General features: G+C 48.1%; 1 protein-coding gene across 1 annotated transcript in view; it reads left to right on the top strand.

Annotated features, from left to right (window-relative positions):
* The window catches only part of HUWE1 (HECT, UBA and WWE domain containing E3 ubiquitin protein ligase 1), a gene marked incomplete in the record, with an annotated part of 5,008,559 nt that overhangs the window by 631,088 nt on the left and 4,360,570 nt on the right, over window positions 1-16,901 (top strand).

Genomic DNA, 16,901 nt, shown 5'->3' with positions numbered 1-16,901 from the left:
TGTTGTGCCTTGGGGTTGAGCACCTGTCCTCTGGTTTGTACTGTCTGTGCAGTGTTCATCCCCAGGGCACTCGAGGACTGGAGGTCTAAGCTGATTCTGGCGGGTCTTCTGCCCCCCGGACTCTGCTTCTACCTCAGGTCCTCCTGTGGCTCCTGCTGCGGCGGCTGCCACTCCTTCCCTCCCCCCGGCCGGGACTCAACCTTCCGCCTTAGGAAGGCTAGGTAAAGGAAGGAGAAGCACCACAAGCGGCGGGCCGAGGCCTCCAGCTTAGCGGTATTCTCCCTCCAGGACTTCTGGGTCCGATCCGGTCCCCGTGCTTTTCACCGGGTCCTGAGGAGGAGACCCCATCTCCGAGGTTGAGGCGACACTCCCGCCCCGCCTCGGTGGCCTCGTCGAGATCTACCCGAAGTCTCTCTGATGCAGATTTGGACCGGATGATAAATTTCCTCCAGGCCCAACTGCAGATGGGAGTGCTCCTGCCCCCCCCCCCTCTGGGGGGAGCTCGACCCCCTTCACCCCGATAGCTCCTTCTCAGTCCCGTTTCCCGGGTTCAGAGTCTTCGGCGCCAGGCAGCCTTGGAGCTTGGGGGTTTGTCGGCGCCGATGGTCTCGGGTACTTCGGTGCTGACACTTCCCTGGAGTCTTTCGGGTCCATTTTCTTCGTATCCGAGCTCTCGGAGCAGAGGGCTGAGCTTCGGATCTGGCGGTATTGGGATGTCTTCGGCTCCGTCCAGGTCTGAGCATGCTGGTCCATCGGATCCGATCACCTCTGCTCTGATCTGTCCATCGGATCCAAGCGAGGGTCTGCTTTCGGATCCCAGAGAGAGCAGCTCTCCCTCTGCATTCGACTTGGTGGAGAGGCCTCTGTCGAGGTATTCCAGGCCCCTGGCCCTTGCCACGGCTCCACCCTGCACTCCTCTGTTGGGTCCGACTTCCATCACCCGGCCCCAGGGACAGCCTGCCTTGATGTGTCAGGTAGTTCCATTGGAACAAGACGTTGCTCGTGTGACCTCCTCGGACAGCCCCCCCCCCCCCCCGGGGAGGTTCCTCACAAGCGAAGGTGCAAGAGGAGCCACCTGGACTCCCCCGAGTTCTTGACTGAGGACACATTTGGAGGAAGGGGAAGGCTCCCCAAGATCACCCCCGATGTCTCATTTGGTGACATCATGGAGATGCTCAGAATAAGGGGGTGGTGGTGGTCTACCCCAAAACCTACCTCTGAATCCGTGTTACTGGAGGCAGCAGCGGCCTTAGGTCAGCTGGTGCCCTAGACAAAAGGGCTCCACAGCACCCCCCCCACACCACCCAGGTGTCCCCAACCTGGTCTACCTACACCAAATAAATACTGGAAAAGCACCCCTGCTACAGTGGCGCCCTAGGTGGCCGCCTAGTTGGCCTATGCCTAAGGCCGGCCATGCCTGGAGGTGTTTGAAGCAGGCCTGTCTACCTCTTGGGTGTCCCCTCCGGCCGACCCCCTGGTAGACTTGATTACTACCAGGGTGTGGAAGGAGCCGGACACTGTGGAGCCAGTCCCCAAGCGCCCGGACAAGATTTAGCCCAACCTCTGACAAATCCCACCTGGAGCAAGGGTCCCCCTGTAGATGCCATGTTGGTGGCAGTGGCCACCAAGAGAGAACTTGCTCAGGAGAGTCCCTTGGTTCATCCAAGGAGTCTCGGTCGATGGACCGCCTAGGGAAGCAGGTGTTTAGTTAAGCTATCTTCTCTGAGGTCGTGGAACTACATGGCACATGTGCTCCGACTGCAGCGGGACCTTATCAGAGTACGCTGCGGTGCCCCCCCCCCCCCCCCCGAGCCCATGTAGGTGGAGGACAAACAATTGCACTCCACCTGAATGGCCACTCTACGTTCCATATCTAACACCTCTATGCGGCTACTGTCTCATGCCACGGAAGGAGCCGCTTGAGCCAGCGGAGCGGGCCTAGTCATGAGACGTCGGGCCTGGCTCTGGCACTGATTTCGCAGAACTCTCTAAGGCGTCTTTCGCTAATGCCTCTTTTGATGTTTCTGCCCTCTTCGGCAAAAACATGAGATACCTTGGTCCAGAGCGAAAAGGACGGGAAGACATCTGCCATCTGAGTCCGCTTCTCTGCTCCCCAGAGGTCCTTCTCTAAAAACCAAAAGGGACAGAAGATGTGGTTCTGGAAGTCACAACAGTCCCGTCCTGCTCCGGACTCCCAGCCCTTCTGTGGCAGAGGGCAGGGTGGATGCCGCCCTAGAGGCAGAGGGGGTCTGTGGAACTTTGGATCCAGAGAACCCTTTTCGGACCAACCCACGCAACCACCCCTGAAGGGTTGCCAGACTGCCCACTCTGGAAGCAGTCGGGGGTGTTTCTCGAAGCACCCAGCAGCTTGGGAGTCCATGACAGACCGCTGGGTGCTTTGCATCATATCCAGAGGATATCTGATCCCCTTTTCTCGTTACCCATGCAGTCCCAGATACCTCCCCAATGTCCCACCTGATCAGAGGGAGGCAGCAGCAATGGAAATCCAACATTTGCTGGAAAAAAGAGCCATCCAACACGTCCCCCCAGACAAGTGCGGGTCCGGGTTTTACTCCAGGTGGTTTTTGGTGCCAAAAAAGACGGGGGACTGGAGACCAATCCTCTACCTTTCTTCCCTGAATCTGTCCGTAACCAAAGAGAAGTTCCTCATGGTCACTTTTAAATCCATTCTCCCCCTTTTGCGGGAGAACTATTGGATGTGCGCTCTAGACCTCAAGGATGCGTACTACCACATTCTGATGGACAGGCGATCCAGGAGGTTTCTCCGCTTCCGGCTAGGAGCCAGTCATTTCCGATTCAGGGTCCTCCCCCTTTGGTCTCACTACAGCCCCCAGGGTGTTCACCAAAGTGTTAGCAGTGATAGCGGCCCACCTGAGGCTCCAGGAAATTCAGGTTTTCCCGTACCTGGACTGGCTCCTTACCGCCCTGCCAAGGCATCTACTCTGTGCAGCCAGAAACTACTTTCTTCGTCTAGCTCCCCGGCTGGGGATCACTATCAACATAGAGAAGTCGTCTTATTCCGACTCGAAGCCATAGACTTCATAGGGGCCAGATTAGATACAAACTCCTAGCTTTCTTGACCACAGACTGGCTACTAACCTTGTGGCTACACATGCAGGCCATTCTGCAATCTCCAGCTCCCCCGGCAGAATTGGTCCTGAGGGCTCTTGGCTCGATGGCGGCAGCAATCAACCTATTGCCAATGGCACGTTTGAACATAAGGGTCTTACAATGGACCCTTCAGGTCCAGTGGTCCTTTCCTTCACTATCCTCTGAGCTATCCCGTTCCCCTCTGTGCTTGCAAGAGGGCCGTCCTATGGTGGCTCCAATCTCCGGACCTACAGCAAGGACGCCCCTTTTATATGACCCCTCCCCTAGCCACGGTGACCACGGATGCCTTCCCCCTCGGGTGGGGGGGAATTGTTCGGCCAGGACAGTCCAAGGCACGTGGGACTTCACTGCATATCAATGTCCTAGAGATGAGGGCAATGCTGTTAGCGTTGCAAGCACTTCAGGACCACCTTCCTGTAGGAATGATTGCGATTAAGATGGGCAATGTCTGTTGTCTGGTAAATCAAACGGGGGTGGGGGGGCAGGTCTTACCCACTCTGGCGAGAGGTCATGAGGGTGTGGGAATGGGCGATCTCCACCAACTGCTTTCTCATAGCAACGCGCATTCCGGGATGGTCCAACATCCTAGCGGACAAACTAAGTCGCACCATCCTGTTACCATACGAGTGGTCTCTGAATCCCAAGATAGCGAATCAGATTTTCGCCAAATGGGGTCAACCCTGTTGCGATCTCTTTGCCTCTCCCTCGAACAGAAAATTTTACGACTACTTCGCGCTCATTTCCCCTGCCGGGGAACCCCCGACAGACACTCTGGTGCATGCTTGGCCTCCCGGTCTTCTTTATGCTTACCCTCCTCTTCCTCTGATGCTGAAGTTTCTTCAGAAAGCCAGTCGGTTGGGGAGTAGGATTATCCTCATTGCCCCGTTTTGGCCTCGTCAAACCTGGTTCCCTTACCTTTGGTCTCATCTGGTGAATCCTCCTTGGATTCTGGATCCCCGTCCAGATCTAATATCCCACCCCCTAGATCTCCCAGTCCCGAACCTGGACAACCTCAAGCTCACAGCTTGGCTGCTCCAGTTCCATGCGTAGCTAGGACTCCCGGTATCTCTTCCCCAGTTAAAACTATTCTAGTAGCAGCGCACAAGCCTTCTACTAGAAAGATCTATAGCAGCAAATGGAAATGTTTCTCCATTTGGACAGCACACAAATTTGGATCCTTTTACAGCTCCTTTGCCTGCTGCATTAGACTTTGTCAGGACTATTTCATGAGGGGGCTAGTTCCTCCGCAGTCAAGGTTCAACTAGCTATCTCTCATTATCACGTGGGAAATGAACTGTGCCCTTTAATCACCACGAAATTGTGTAAGACCTTTTTGAAGGGCACCTTTCTTCTCAGATCTCCAGTGAAGGATGTAGTCCCTCCTTGGGATTTAACGCTGGTGCTGCAGGCCTTGACAGCGCCCCCCGTTTGAGCCTGCAGCTTCAGTAGATCTTAAATTCTTGTCATGGAAAACTGCCTTACTTGCCGCTTGAAGGGTCTCTGAACTACAGGCCCTCTGTAAAACCCCCATACTTGACCTTTCACAAGGCTAGAGTTTACCTCAGGACCAATCCCTCTTTTTTTCCCAAGGTTGCCTCAGAGTCAAATATTAACCAGTCAAACCTGCTGGTAATTTTTTCCTAATTATCATAACAAAGGGGAATACAAATTGAACTCATTGGATGTGCATAGACAACTTCGCTTCTACATCCCCAGGACATCTGGTCATAGGAAATCCGACCAGTTAGTCTCCTTTGCCAAATTTAACTTGGGTAAATCTGTGTCAAAAGTCACACTGTCTAGATGGATTTCAGTGTATCCTTTTAGCATAGAAAGTTCGGGCAGGCCTGCACCTCAGGGAGTCCATGCCCACTCTACTTGATCTATGTCTACCTCTGCGGCTTTTAGAGCTAAGTTTCTTTGGATGATATTTGCTCGGCAGCCACTTGGGCCAAATCTCATACCTTTATCAATCACTATAAATTGGACATTATCTCCAGAGGGAGAGCATCCTTTGGCTCTGCAGTGCTCCAGAACTTCCTTCCATGAAGACCGCCCAAGATTCAGGTAGCTGGGGACTCTGTCCCATAGGTTGCTGCACAAATGAAGTTAACTATTTCAGATTAAGAAGTTATGTACTCACCATAACGTTCCATCTGAGTAGGTTAACTTAATTTGTCAGCAACCGTCCCTCCCTCCTGCCCCCTCACTTGCGAATGTCTTCATACTCAGGTCCATGGGTTTTACCCACTTTATCTTGAATAATCTTATAGCAGTTTCTGCTGTTGGGCAAACTTGATCTGAGGTCAGTCAGGGTTGGCATGGGATTATGGTTGGGGGGGGGGGGAGCTTGGAGCTCAGATCTAAGGCTAACTGCCAGCTCGGATCCGAGGTTGGATCCGATTCCCATAGGTTGCTGACAAATGAAGTTTACCTACTCGGAACGTTATGGTGAGTACATAACTTCTTATTCGGAGCCAGTCTCCAGTTTTTAGACCATTTTCTCCTCCTCACAGGTCTCCTGAGAGGAGGTCTAGATCTCCTACCTTGTCCTGTAAGGTCCTCCAGAACTCTCTGGATGTTGGTAGAGTGGTGAAGACACTGCTCCAATCACCGAAGCTGGCTAAATTGCTTTAGGCTCCAGCCCATTCGGCCCCACAGCAGTCACCCATCCATCGACTATAGATCCTCCGAGCAAATCTGTCTTTGGAGCCGGAGTTGTCGGTGCCGTCTGCTTCTTGGTCGGCTCCTGTAGCCCATCCTGGCTTCTCTGCTCCGATCTCCGCTCCGACCCAGTCTGCTCTGTCCACGGGGGTCTAGGACTCGTGGTTCCTTGGTTGGACCGGGGGGGGGGGTTGTCTCAAGATGCTTTTTGGCTCCTAGCCTCCCTTTAGGTGCTTCAGCTGGGGTGAGCCTGACCCCTTGCTTTGGACCTTGTCCCTTCTGTGCCGAGGGCTTCCACTGTTGGTCCATCTTCGGAGCTGGGGGGACCAGCTTTCGAGGTCATGCGGAGCATGCTGGCCAGGTCCTCAGCTGCATCATACAGCACGGGCACTCTTCCCCCTCCAGTATCAGTCTCTGATCGCCCCCTATCCTTTGACAGTGGAGACCCAAGGCTTCAGGATACCTCCATGAGTGGTCTAAACTTTGAGGGCCCCCCCCGAATTTTTCCCTGAGGAGCCACCCAGAAAAAGAACGTGCAAGAGGAAACAGACTCCCAGGAAGTCTCTCACATCGGACACCACCGTCGAATAAGAGGGGGTCCCCAAGTCCTTTGAAGTTATCTCTTTCACTGATATCCTAGAGATCTTGAAGCAGAGAGGTGACTGGCCTTCTAAATTCCCCTCAGAGGAGGACTCTGTTCCTGAAGGCCTTTGGGGCTCAACCCTCTGCCTCCTGGGTTTCTCCCCCCCTTCCAGCTCCTGGATCTGGTTTGTTGAAGGGTGTTTGAAGCCCCTGACACTGTGTGGAACCAGTCCCCATGAGACCCAGCATATTTGTCTGCCCTCACTGACTGTTTGTCACGAAGGGCGTTCCAGTAGATACCATGATGGTGGCAGTGGCCACCAAGAAGGAACTGGCTGAGACTTCATCTACCGTCCATCCCCCTAACAAGGAGTCTAGGACCATGGACTGGTATGGGAAGCGTATGTTTTCTTCAGTGGCCTTTACTCTGTGGTTGCTGAATTATTTGTCACATTTTACACTGCTCCAAAGAGATCTCCTGAAAGAGATTGGCGATTCTTTGCAGGGTAACATTTCTGACGCAGTGGCTCAGTCAGCGCTCTGATGTCTACCCTAAATTCTGTTGCTAACTCCATGAGGCTGATCTCTTACACAGCCGAAGGAGCGAGTAGGGCAGCGAGTTCCCGAGTTTCTCTCAGGAGGCACTCCTGGATGCGCCTCTAATTTTGCGGAGGCCTTTGTCTACATTCACCAATGATGGTTCATCATCGTTCGGAACCAAGGTGAAGGACACTCACTAGATGCGAGCAAGAGGGAAAAACTGTCTGCCGTGGGAGTCTGTTTTTCCATGCCTTCCAGACCTTATCCTAAGGGCCAGAAGAGTGGGAAAATATGGCTCAAGAAATCTGAGGTTTTTCATGACTCGCAAAGCAATTCCCCCTCCAGAGGCAGGGAGGGGGGGGGGTGGTAACTCAAGACGCCACTCTAGAGGCAGAGGAGGCCCACTTAACCAGGGAGACCGTGACTCCTTTCGTGGTTCTCCCCATCAGTGCTTCTGATGGGAGGTCAGACTGTGTCTCCAGAGCCAGTCGGGGGTCGCATTTCACTATACCTGGAAGCACATCACCCAGGACCAGTGAGTATTACAAATAGTTTCCGGAGGATATCGCATTCCCTTCTCCTCCTCCCCCACTGATCAAAAGAATCCCAGATGTTCCACCCAATCAAAGGGATTCCGCAGCTTCAGAAGTTCTAAAGCCGCTAGAAAAAGGAGCCATCCAGCATGTCCCCGCAGACCAGATCGGGTTAGGGTCTTACTCCAGATTCTTTTTGGTGCTGAAAAGAACAGGGGACTTGAGGCCCATCTTGGATCTCAGCCACTTGAACCTCCACGTGAAGTCCAAGTTCCGAATGGTCACATTGCAATCTATTCTCCCATTGTTGGGAAAAGGTGTGTGCTCCAACCTCTCAAGGATGCTTTCCACCATGTAAAGGTAGACAGGGCATCCAGAAGTCATCTACGCTTCTGGCTGGGAATCAAGTCATTTTCAATTTCGTGCCCTGCCCATTGGTCTCACCACAGCCCCCAGGGTGTTCAAATGTATGGCAATGGTGACTGCTCGCTTGAGACATCAGGGATTCCAAGTGTTTCTGTACTTGGATGGCCAGCTCCTTTGACACCACCAGGCATCTGCTACTACAGACCAGAGACGCCACTAGCAAGCTGTGCCAACAATTGGGTATCGCTCTAAACTGGAAAAAGTCTGTCTTGTTGTCCTCGCAGCATGTCTCCTTTATGGGTGCCGAGTTGGGAGCTCATGTGGGCGTTTATACCACAAGAAAGGATTCTGGGTTTGCAACAACAGGTGTACGCATTGCTCCCTCTGAAAAAAGTAAAGGCAAAAACGGTTTTCAAATTGTTAGGGACGATGGCTGCAACAAGTATGCTGGTTCCTCTTGGGAGGCTAATCATGAGGCTCCTTCAGTGGCTGCTCTTCACCCAGTGGTCTCTACAGCATCTTCCGCTTTCTCATTTTATAATCAGACCAGTGCAAGCAAGATCTATGCTGGTGGCTTCACACCAGCAACCTTGATGTGGGAAAGCCCATCGTCCCACCCCCTGCTCTTACCACCATGACCATGGATGCCATCCAGATTGGGTGGGGGGGGGGGCTTTATCTTGGCAGGACAGTCCAAGGCACGTGGCAGGAACATGAGATGCATTTGCATATCTGTCCTGCAGATGAGAGCAGTGCTACTAGCGTTGCAGGCACTTCAGAGCTTTCTTCCTCTTGGGACAATTGCGATCCACTCAATGTCGGTGATATGGTATCTGAACAAACAGGGAGGAACCAAGTTGTATCCCCCTTGCAGAGAGGCCATTCAAGTGTGGCAGTGAGAAGTGTCTTCTCAACGTTTTCTTGTAGCAACGCACATTCCGGGGAAGTGCAACATCATTGCTGACAGGTTAAGCAAGAGCTATTCTGATGCCTCACATGTGATCCTTGAACATTCAGGTTGCGGAGCAGATTTTCCACAGATGGGGTCAGCCTTGCTGCGACCTATTTGCCAGTCCCCTCAATACCAAGTGCAGCGGCTACTTCACCTTTATCCCCCCTCAGGGGGAGTCACCCAGGGACGGTCTAGGTCACAATTGGCTCTCCGGTCTACTTTATGCCTTCCAGCTTGTTCCTCTGACAAAGGTTATTCAGAGTGCATTCCTTGGGAAGCAGAATGATTCTGATTGCTCCACACTGGCCTCGTCAAATTTGGTTCCCCTTTCTCCATCCCAATCTCATGGAAGACCCTTGGATTCTGGACCCACAGCCAGATCTACCGACGTATGTCAGGGCATTTCCATCCCTCTCTTCAGACCCTCCGGTTGACAGCCTGGCTACTCCAGTTCCATCACTGGTCAGGCTTCATCATTTTTTTGGGAAGTGGCTCATATTCGGTCTTTCCTATAAGACTTCAACCAGAAAGATCTGTTCCAGTAAATGGAAAAGATTCTCCATCTGGGCTCATGCAAGACAAATTGATCCTTATACAGCTCCAATTTCTTTAGTTCTGGAATTTCTCTCCATGCTTTTCAATCTGGGATCAGCAGCCGCAACCAGTAAAGTCCAGTTGGCGACTATTTCCACGTCGCTAATGAACTCAGTCTAATGGCGCATAGACTTTGTAAGGCATTCTTGAAGGGCACTATGCTGCTTCGCCCTCCAGTCTTTGACCCGGTCATGCCTTGGGACCTAAGTTTTGTTAGTGTCTCACGTCGTTCCCCTTTGAGCATGCAGCTACTTGTGAATTGAAATATTTGACTTGGAAGACCATCTTTTTGGTAGCCAGCACTTCAGCTAGACGTGTCTCTGAGCTCCAAGCTTTGTCAATCAGACCACCTTACTTGATATTTCACAAGGACAGGGTTCCCTCAGACCAAACTCTCCTTTTTTGCCGAAGGTGGCTTTGGTTATTAATCTCAACCAGTTCATTGAACTGCCCATATTTTTTTAAGTTTTTGTAATAAGGCAGAATTTAAATTTCACCAGATGGATGTTCATAGTTGCGTTTTTATTTGCATAGAACGAAGGATCTTAGAAAATCACATCAGCTATTTGTCTCATTTTCAGATAATAGGATTGGGTCTCCTGTTTCCAAAGTGACCTTGTCTAGATGGATCTCTAGTTGTATTTCCTTAATTTATGCCTCAGGTGGTAAGGAGTTACCATTTAGAGTGAAGGCTCATTCTACCCGATCGATGTCTACCTCTACAGCATTTCAGGCCAAGATGTCTATGGATATTTGTGCTGCAGCTACATGGGCATCTCCTCTCACCTTTATTACTCCAAATTGGATTTTATATCCAGATCTTCCTTTGGTTCCACAATGCTCAGGAGTATTTTCCACTGAGCCTCTCAGAGTTCAGGTGCTGGGGACGCTGTCCCACGGGTAAGAATGTAGGAGAGATTGGACTACGTAACATCAAGAAGTTATGTACTCACCATAACGTTCGATGTATGTAGTCTATCTCGCCTCACATTCTTACTTACCCCCCTGCCTTCTCCCTCCTGGAGGGCCTAGAGGTTGGGTCTAGTTTCAGTACCCCTTTTATTATTGGGATGTTTTTCCTTCTCTGCGTTGTGTATGGAAGGTGAGTGAGCTTGCAGCAAACAAGATCTGGGGAAAGGGAGCAGTGCAGCATGGGATACCTCAGCCCAGCCTATTGAAAGACTTCGAGCTAGAGTATGGCAGAGTCGGAGCCAAGGTTCGGCTCTGAAACCACGGGTAAGAATGTAAGGCGAGATGGACTACATACATCGAACGTTATGGTGAGTACATAACTTCTTGTTTACCTCCAAAGCTGACAATTAGAGGTGCAACAAAATGTGTTGCGTAGGCAATGTCCCTACATTTTAGAAACTGATAAAATATCTTTAAAAGATGGTTACATAGTTAAGCTTGTTAGAGGTAATTACAATACAAAAGGGTTGGTCTATATTTCTTTGTGAAACATGTGGTAGCTCCTTTGTAGGAAAAACAAAGCTTAAGGCTAGAATTTATGAACACATGCAATTTCTAAAGGTAATTTTTTATATAAGCATTCTTTACAGTATTCTGGTTTTACTAAGTTTTAGTTTGGAATTTTAGAATTGGTACCATAAAATCCAAGGGGAGGGTGGTGGTAACTTTTAAAAGGAGTACTGCACCCACAGACTCAAACATGTTTAAAACATGGCATGTTTCCTACACTTTAACAGCACTCTGGGATTATTTACAGGATTTTAAATATTTTTATATGTAATTCCAGACTCTGACCACATGGAGGCTAGCATATGACGTGGTTTAGATAAATCAGGTTGCCACTCAGTATCCCAGAAATCATTGTTTGGCTCAAAAATGTTACATCATGCAGGCCTCCGTTTGCCTAAAGCTCCTGTCCTTTCATAGATGTTGCATGCGTACAAATGACTGAGTAAAATAGAATAGTGTAAGTAACATTCCCTGCTGCTGAATGACTACTTAAAACAGTGCAAATGTCACAGAACACACTCAAAGTGTTTACTGCTGCCTTTTTTTCTAATTTAGTTTAAATGGCACTAATTTGTGAGAATGAATTCCAGTCGATTTACTTCTTCCCTCCCCCGTAACACTTAGCTTCCCTAGCTGTCAAAGTCCTGAGGGTAATTTGACCTAGTAATTCCATTGGCAGATCTCAGCAGGGTACTTGACTCGTGTAATTTGCTCTAGCATTTCCTTTGTTAGAGGGGACATTTTTATTTGCTGCACTATAGCCATGGCCTTACTTGACTGCATTCACATCCAGTTTATGTAAAAACTCCTGTAAGGTCTTGCACCAAGGAGCTAAAGAATAAAGCATTTATACTATGAACCAGTTTATATCTTTATTAATTTAAGTGTTGAGGTAACACTTCATGCTTCCACGTTGTTTAAAACTAAGATTTACATGTGCAAAGTGTGTTGGTATGCACTGTCTGCCTACATATGTTTTTACTCCACCGGTTGGTTTACAAAAAAAAAAATACTTTTGCAGTGTCCCTGGATTTCTCTTTGTACATACAAACCACATTGCTATATTTTCCCCTTTTTTCTTGTGTCCAGAAGTCACTTATTACAAAGTATTTTTTTTTTAAATAAAGGACATCAAGGTTAATTTACCTTGAATCAGATAATGGATGCCTCTGCAAAGAATCACTGTTGAAATATTTGTGCACAGACAAAAATCCCTTACTAATTCTATTTGCCAGCCTCCAGTGCAATTGGTGCTATGGCTGTAATATACTGGTGTTTGCTCACACCTTCCAAATATCCACACCCTTACATACCAGTTTTGCAGTGTATCAACCACCCGACTTGCCCATACACCTTTAGCCATCAATATGCAGCTACTCCTGTTCATGTGAGCATGTGAATTTGTGAACCTATTTCTGTTTCCAAACATTGGTGTTACTACACTACTACTGAACAAAATGAACATATTGAAATGTAATAATCCACAGAAAGGTATAACGAGATAACCAGGCACTCCGTTATTTTTTTCAGCCATAAAAAGTGTATTTATTCAAGTAAAAAAGACATCTATTTCTATTCCTGCAGTGCACATTTTGGCCACAGAACCCAAACCGAAATACAAAAGGTGGGGGCGTATCTGTATTCATCAAGGATACCCACACCTCCAGGATAGTGGCACAGCACGATGCTTCAGAGATCATCCACGTGCAACTAACAATGGGCAAAACTTCAATTTGTATTGTAGCTTGCTACAGATCACCCACCATGTTCCAGGACCCCCATTCCGCATTTCTGGAAACAAAGGTCCTACCAAACACCCTAATATTGGGTGATTTCAGTTACCCAAACATTAACTGGGAGAACTACTCAAGTACTTAACTCACTTACCCAACTTTTCTTAGAATTTATAAACTCAAATGCCCTGATTCAGCTGGTCAACACTCCCACCAGAAGTGACAACATATTGGACCTGGTGGTCATCAACATGGGCGACTGGTGTTCCACACCAGAGGTCAACCCCTCGTTGGTTAGATCTGACCTTAAACACATCACTTTGGATATCCATATTCTGCCCCCACCCCCGGACAAGAAAGCCACAGTGGAAAAACTTTTCAAAAGCAAACTTCACGTTACTTAAGACCGAGGTGGAAAGTTTCAAAGCCCCTTTGCTGAAGGATAACACTGTCCACGCTGCAAAATCCTTTACTAATGCATTCTGTGGGCAGCTACAAGAATGCATGGATTGTGCCATCCAAAGCAAAACCAAGGCTTCCTCCTCCAAGAAAAGGAAACCAGTCTGATGGACTCCTGCCATAAACAAGCTATACAACAGACTGAGGAAACTAGTACAGAAGAGAGCAAAATCCCAAGAAGGGAAGACATCCATGATCAGTATCAGCAAGAAACTACGATCCCTCATAAAATCATCCAAGGTGAGCTTTGAAAGAAAAATTGCTAAGGACTCCAAAGATGACCACAAGGCATTCTTTAGCTATGTCAAGAATCTAAGTGGCAATGCTCAGATCTGCTCGTAGTTGGTGCAGAATGGCACAAAGTACACTGAACCGACCAATATTGTCTACATCCTGGCAGACAGGTTCAGCGCTAACTTCACCCCCTCTCACCCCCAAAAGGGACCATAACCATACCAGAAGAATGTAGAGTCCCTGAAATCAGACACTCTGGTTAAAACAGCCCTCTCCAAAGCCAAAAACACAGCATCAATGGGACAGGACTGTGTCCTGTATGAGCTCAAAGACGAACTAATCCCTCACCTAAACACACTGTTCAAACTCAACTTGTCCACAGGCTACATACCCATAGAGTGGCGCACAGCAACGGTTATTCCGATCCACAAAGGTGGAGCCACAACAGACCCCGGGAACTATCGCCCTATAAGCCTGACTAACTTGGTCTGCAAGGCTACGGAGCGCATCATCATGGAACTCATTAACAGACATTGGTAACCTCCAAACAATGGACCCTACCCAGTTTGTCTTTAAGGGCAGATCATGCCTCCTAAACCTGGGGGTCACCCCCACCTCTTAACATACAACTTACAGCTCACTAACAACTAGCAAGATCCTGGAATGTTTAAAGTATGCTGATTTTACTTATAAAAAAGGACTGTTTTATGAATTCATAGCATTTTCTGTCAATATACCCTGAATACCAGCAGTGCTTTGTAAAGAACAGGTGTTGGTATGCATATGTTTCATTTAGGTCGGATCCCCCCCTCAACCACACCCCCACAGAGCCATTCCAGTGTCAGATTAATTGACCATTTCTCACCAGTTGCTATAAACACTGTTCCAAGATGTTTGTGTGCATGCTGCTTTACTTGCACAATGATTTCCCACTTGTGGATTTAAGTTGAACCTTTATATCAAATTTTCCATCACAGACTCAGACATTTGCTAAACAAATCATTACATTCTCAGAGAGATAACAGACTTGGCATTAAAACTTGTGTGATGGTCAAACTCACATTCATTGTAACATTGAAGACCACGTTGGAAGAAAATGCATCTGGCCAGTGGCACATAAAGTTTACCTATGGGCTGTTTTACAAAAATAGACTTCTTGCACACGTGTTTGGACCATGCAAAATGACTTATTCACCTTCCTGAATGTATGCAATCTGAACATATAAAAATAACATAATATTCCTGCAACTCAATGAAGCACTAGAAGGTTGGACATGGTGAAAACATCGAAATTCGGGGAGCTGTGCAAAATTCTGGACAGTTGACCAGCATGTCATATGCACATGGTTGGAGGCAACTTTGCATGCATTTTCTTAATGTGTCTACAATGACGGGAAAATGAACTAAAACAACTCCTATTGCAATTTACTAAAGAAAAAAAAAAACAGTACTGCATAATAAAGGCAGATGGCTTGTCCCTAATTCACTTTGAAGGTTAACTGAAGTATTGGATTTGTTTCAGCTTGCAGTTTTTGAAACTGTATGATTGGGACAGTCTGCAGTGCTTTCTCCTATTTACTTGATGAACTTGGGCGTCCTGAGGCAATGTAGCAATGGCCTCAAGTACAGTGCCAACCCTCTCCATTTACCTCTCAACACTCAGACTTGCGAGAGATGCACTTGTATATCCAAATTAAAAGCCACACACTCCAGCCAAGACTGGAATAGTTGGTCGAGGAGAAGGTCAACCTTGGTGGCTAAGTGTTTCCCTTAGAAAAAATGCCAGTGATCCATTGATTTGCAGTAGTGAGGTTTCAGTGAAACAGTCTCATGTTCTTAAAATTCAGGTAAATGTGAATTTGATTAATGAAAGTAGATCCGTGTGTGTGTATATACCATGTCAGTACTGAAAGATTGCCAAATTCTGGTAACGGCCACACAGGTAAAAACCCACTCTCCAAAGCTGAGAATACAGAATCCATGAGACCAGACAACATCCCAGGCTATGTAGTTCATGAACTACAAAATGAACTGGCACCTCACCTAAGTGCCGTGTATAATCATAGCCTCACCTCAGGCTTCATGCCCATTGAGTGGAGCACAGCTACAGTTATCCCACTTCACAAGGAGGGATCCACCTTGGATCCCAGGAACTACTGCCCCATCAGTCTGAGCCTGATCTGCAAGGCCATGGAAGATATTTTCATGGAACTTAACAAAGACATTGGCAACCTTCAAACTCTGGACCCCACACAGTTTGAGTTCATGAAGGGCTGATCTTTTCTTCTGAACCTGATTGACTTATTCAAATCAGTCTCCAGAGCCGTGGACAAGGGTAAGGTGGTCCAAACAGCCTGTCTGGACCTCGCCAAGGCCATCAACACCACCCCCCACTCTGGAATCATAGATAAACGTACTAAGCTGGGCATTAATCCCAGCGTTACTCGATGGGTTGCCAACTGGCTTACTGACAGAAGCTACACTGTAAAAGTAGCAGACTCCAAATCCAGCTCCAGACAAGTGGAGTACCTCAGGCTTCAGTCCTGAGACTGCTCTTGTTTGGCATCTACTTCTCTGAAGTACAGGCCAACACTAAGGGGCTCTGGCTAACAAAGTTCTCAGATGACTGCAAACTGGGAGCCATTACTGAATCCCCAAATGATGTGGATATTCTACAAAAAGGGCCTTACAGAAACAGATGCTTTGTGCCAGAGCCATGGGCTCAAGCTCAATGCCAAGAAATATATAGTTATCTCCTTTGGGAAAAAACACATGCCCCTAAATTACCACATAGGTGGCAGTACACTAAACACTGAAAGTGTGATAAGAGACTTAGGGACACAGGTGGGCAGTGGTCTCACCTTTGATAACCACATTGCCACAACAGTCAGGAAATCCTATGTGGCATACCTCATCACCAAGGGCTTTTCATCCAGAAAAAAGGAGGTCATTGTCCCACTGTACTCATCCCTCATTAGACCCATTATAGAATACAACGCCCTGTTTGGTATGTACCTCTCAAGACATCTGCAACAACTGGAAAGGCCGCAGAAATACCTCACTAAAAGAATCACAGGCATAAAGATGATGCCCTATGCTGACCATCTAAAACCTATACTCTGTCGCATATTGTCTACTTAGAGGAGATCTCTGCTTAGCATACAAGGCCATGTCAAACCCAGAGCTGTTGGACATCCCAATCCGTCAGACACACGCTCCAGGGATCTAAACCTTGTCATCACAATGAACGAAACATGCTGGAAGGATAGGTTCCTGACCCAGAGACTCCCCAGACTCTGGAATAGACTTCCCATACATGTCAAGCAGAGCGCCTCTTTGCCCTCTTCAAAAGGAACCTTGATGACTGGATGAGAAATTCAGCCCGGGAATCACGTCAGTCTCCCTGCTAGACAGGGGTCCAGGGGAGTAAATACTGTTGGAAGGAATAGCCAGTGAATTGTTATGGCTAGGCTTGTATAGTCCCTAGGGCCAATAGCCTAGTACAAACCTATGAACACTTGCAAAACAACCAGAAAAATCCCCGGGTGTGCCACTGAAATCATAACAGCTGTGATTTGTAACTATACAGCAAGGCGTAAAAAACACTACTAATTATATTTCTAGGCTTTT

The sequence above is a fragment of the Protopterus annectens genome, chromosome 8.part0 (genome assembly GCF_019279795.1).
Source record: "Protopterus annectens isolate FY-2018-M chromosome 8.part0, PAN1.0, whole genome shotgun sequence".
In the NCBI taxonomy this organism is placed as follows: Eukaryota; Metazoa; Chordata; order Ceratodontiformes; family Protopteridae; genus Protopterus; species Protopterus annectens.
Note: the sequence above shows the minus strand (reverse complement) of the source record. Positions and strands in the feature narration are given on the sequence as shown.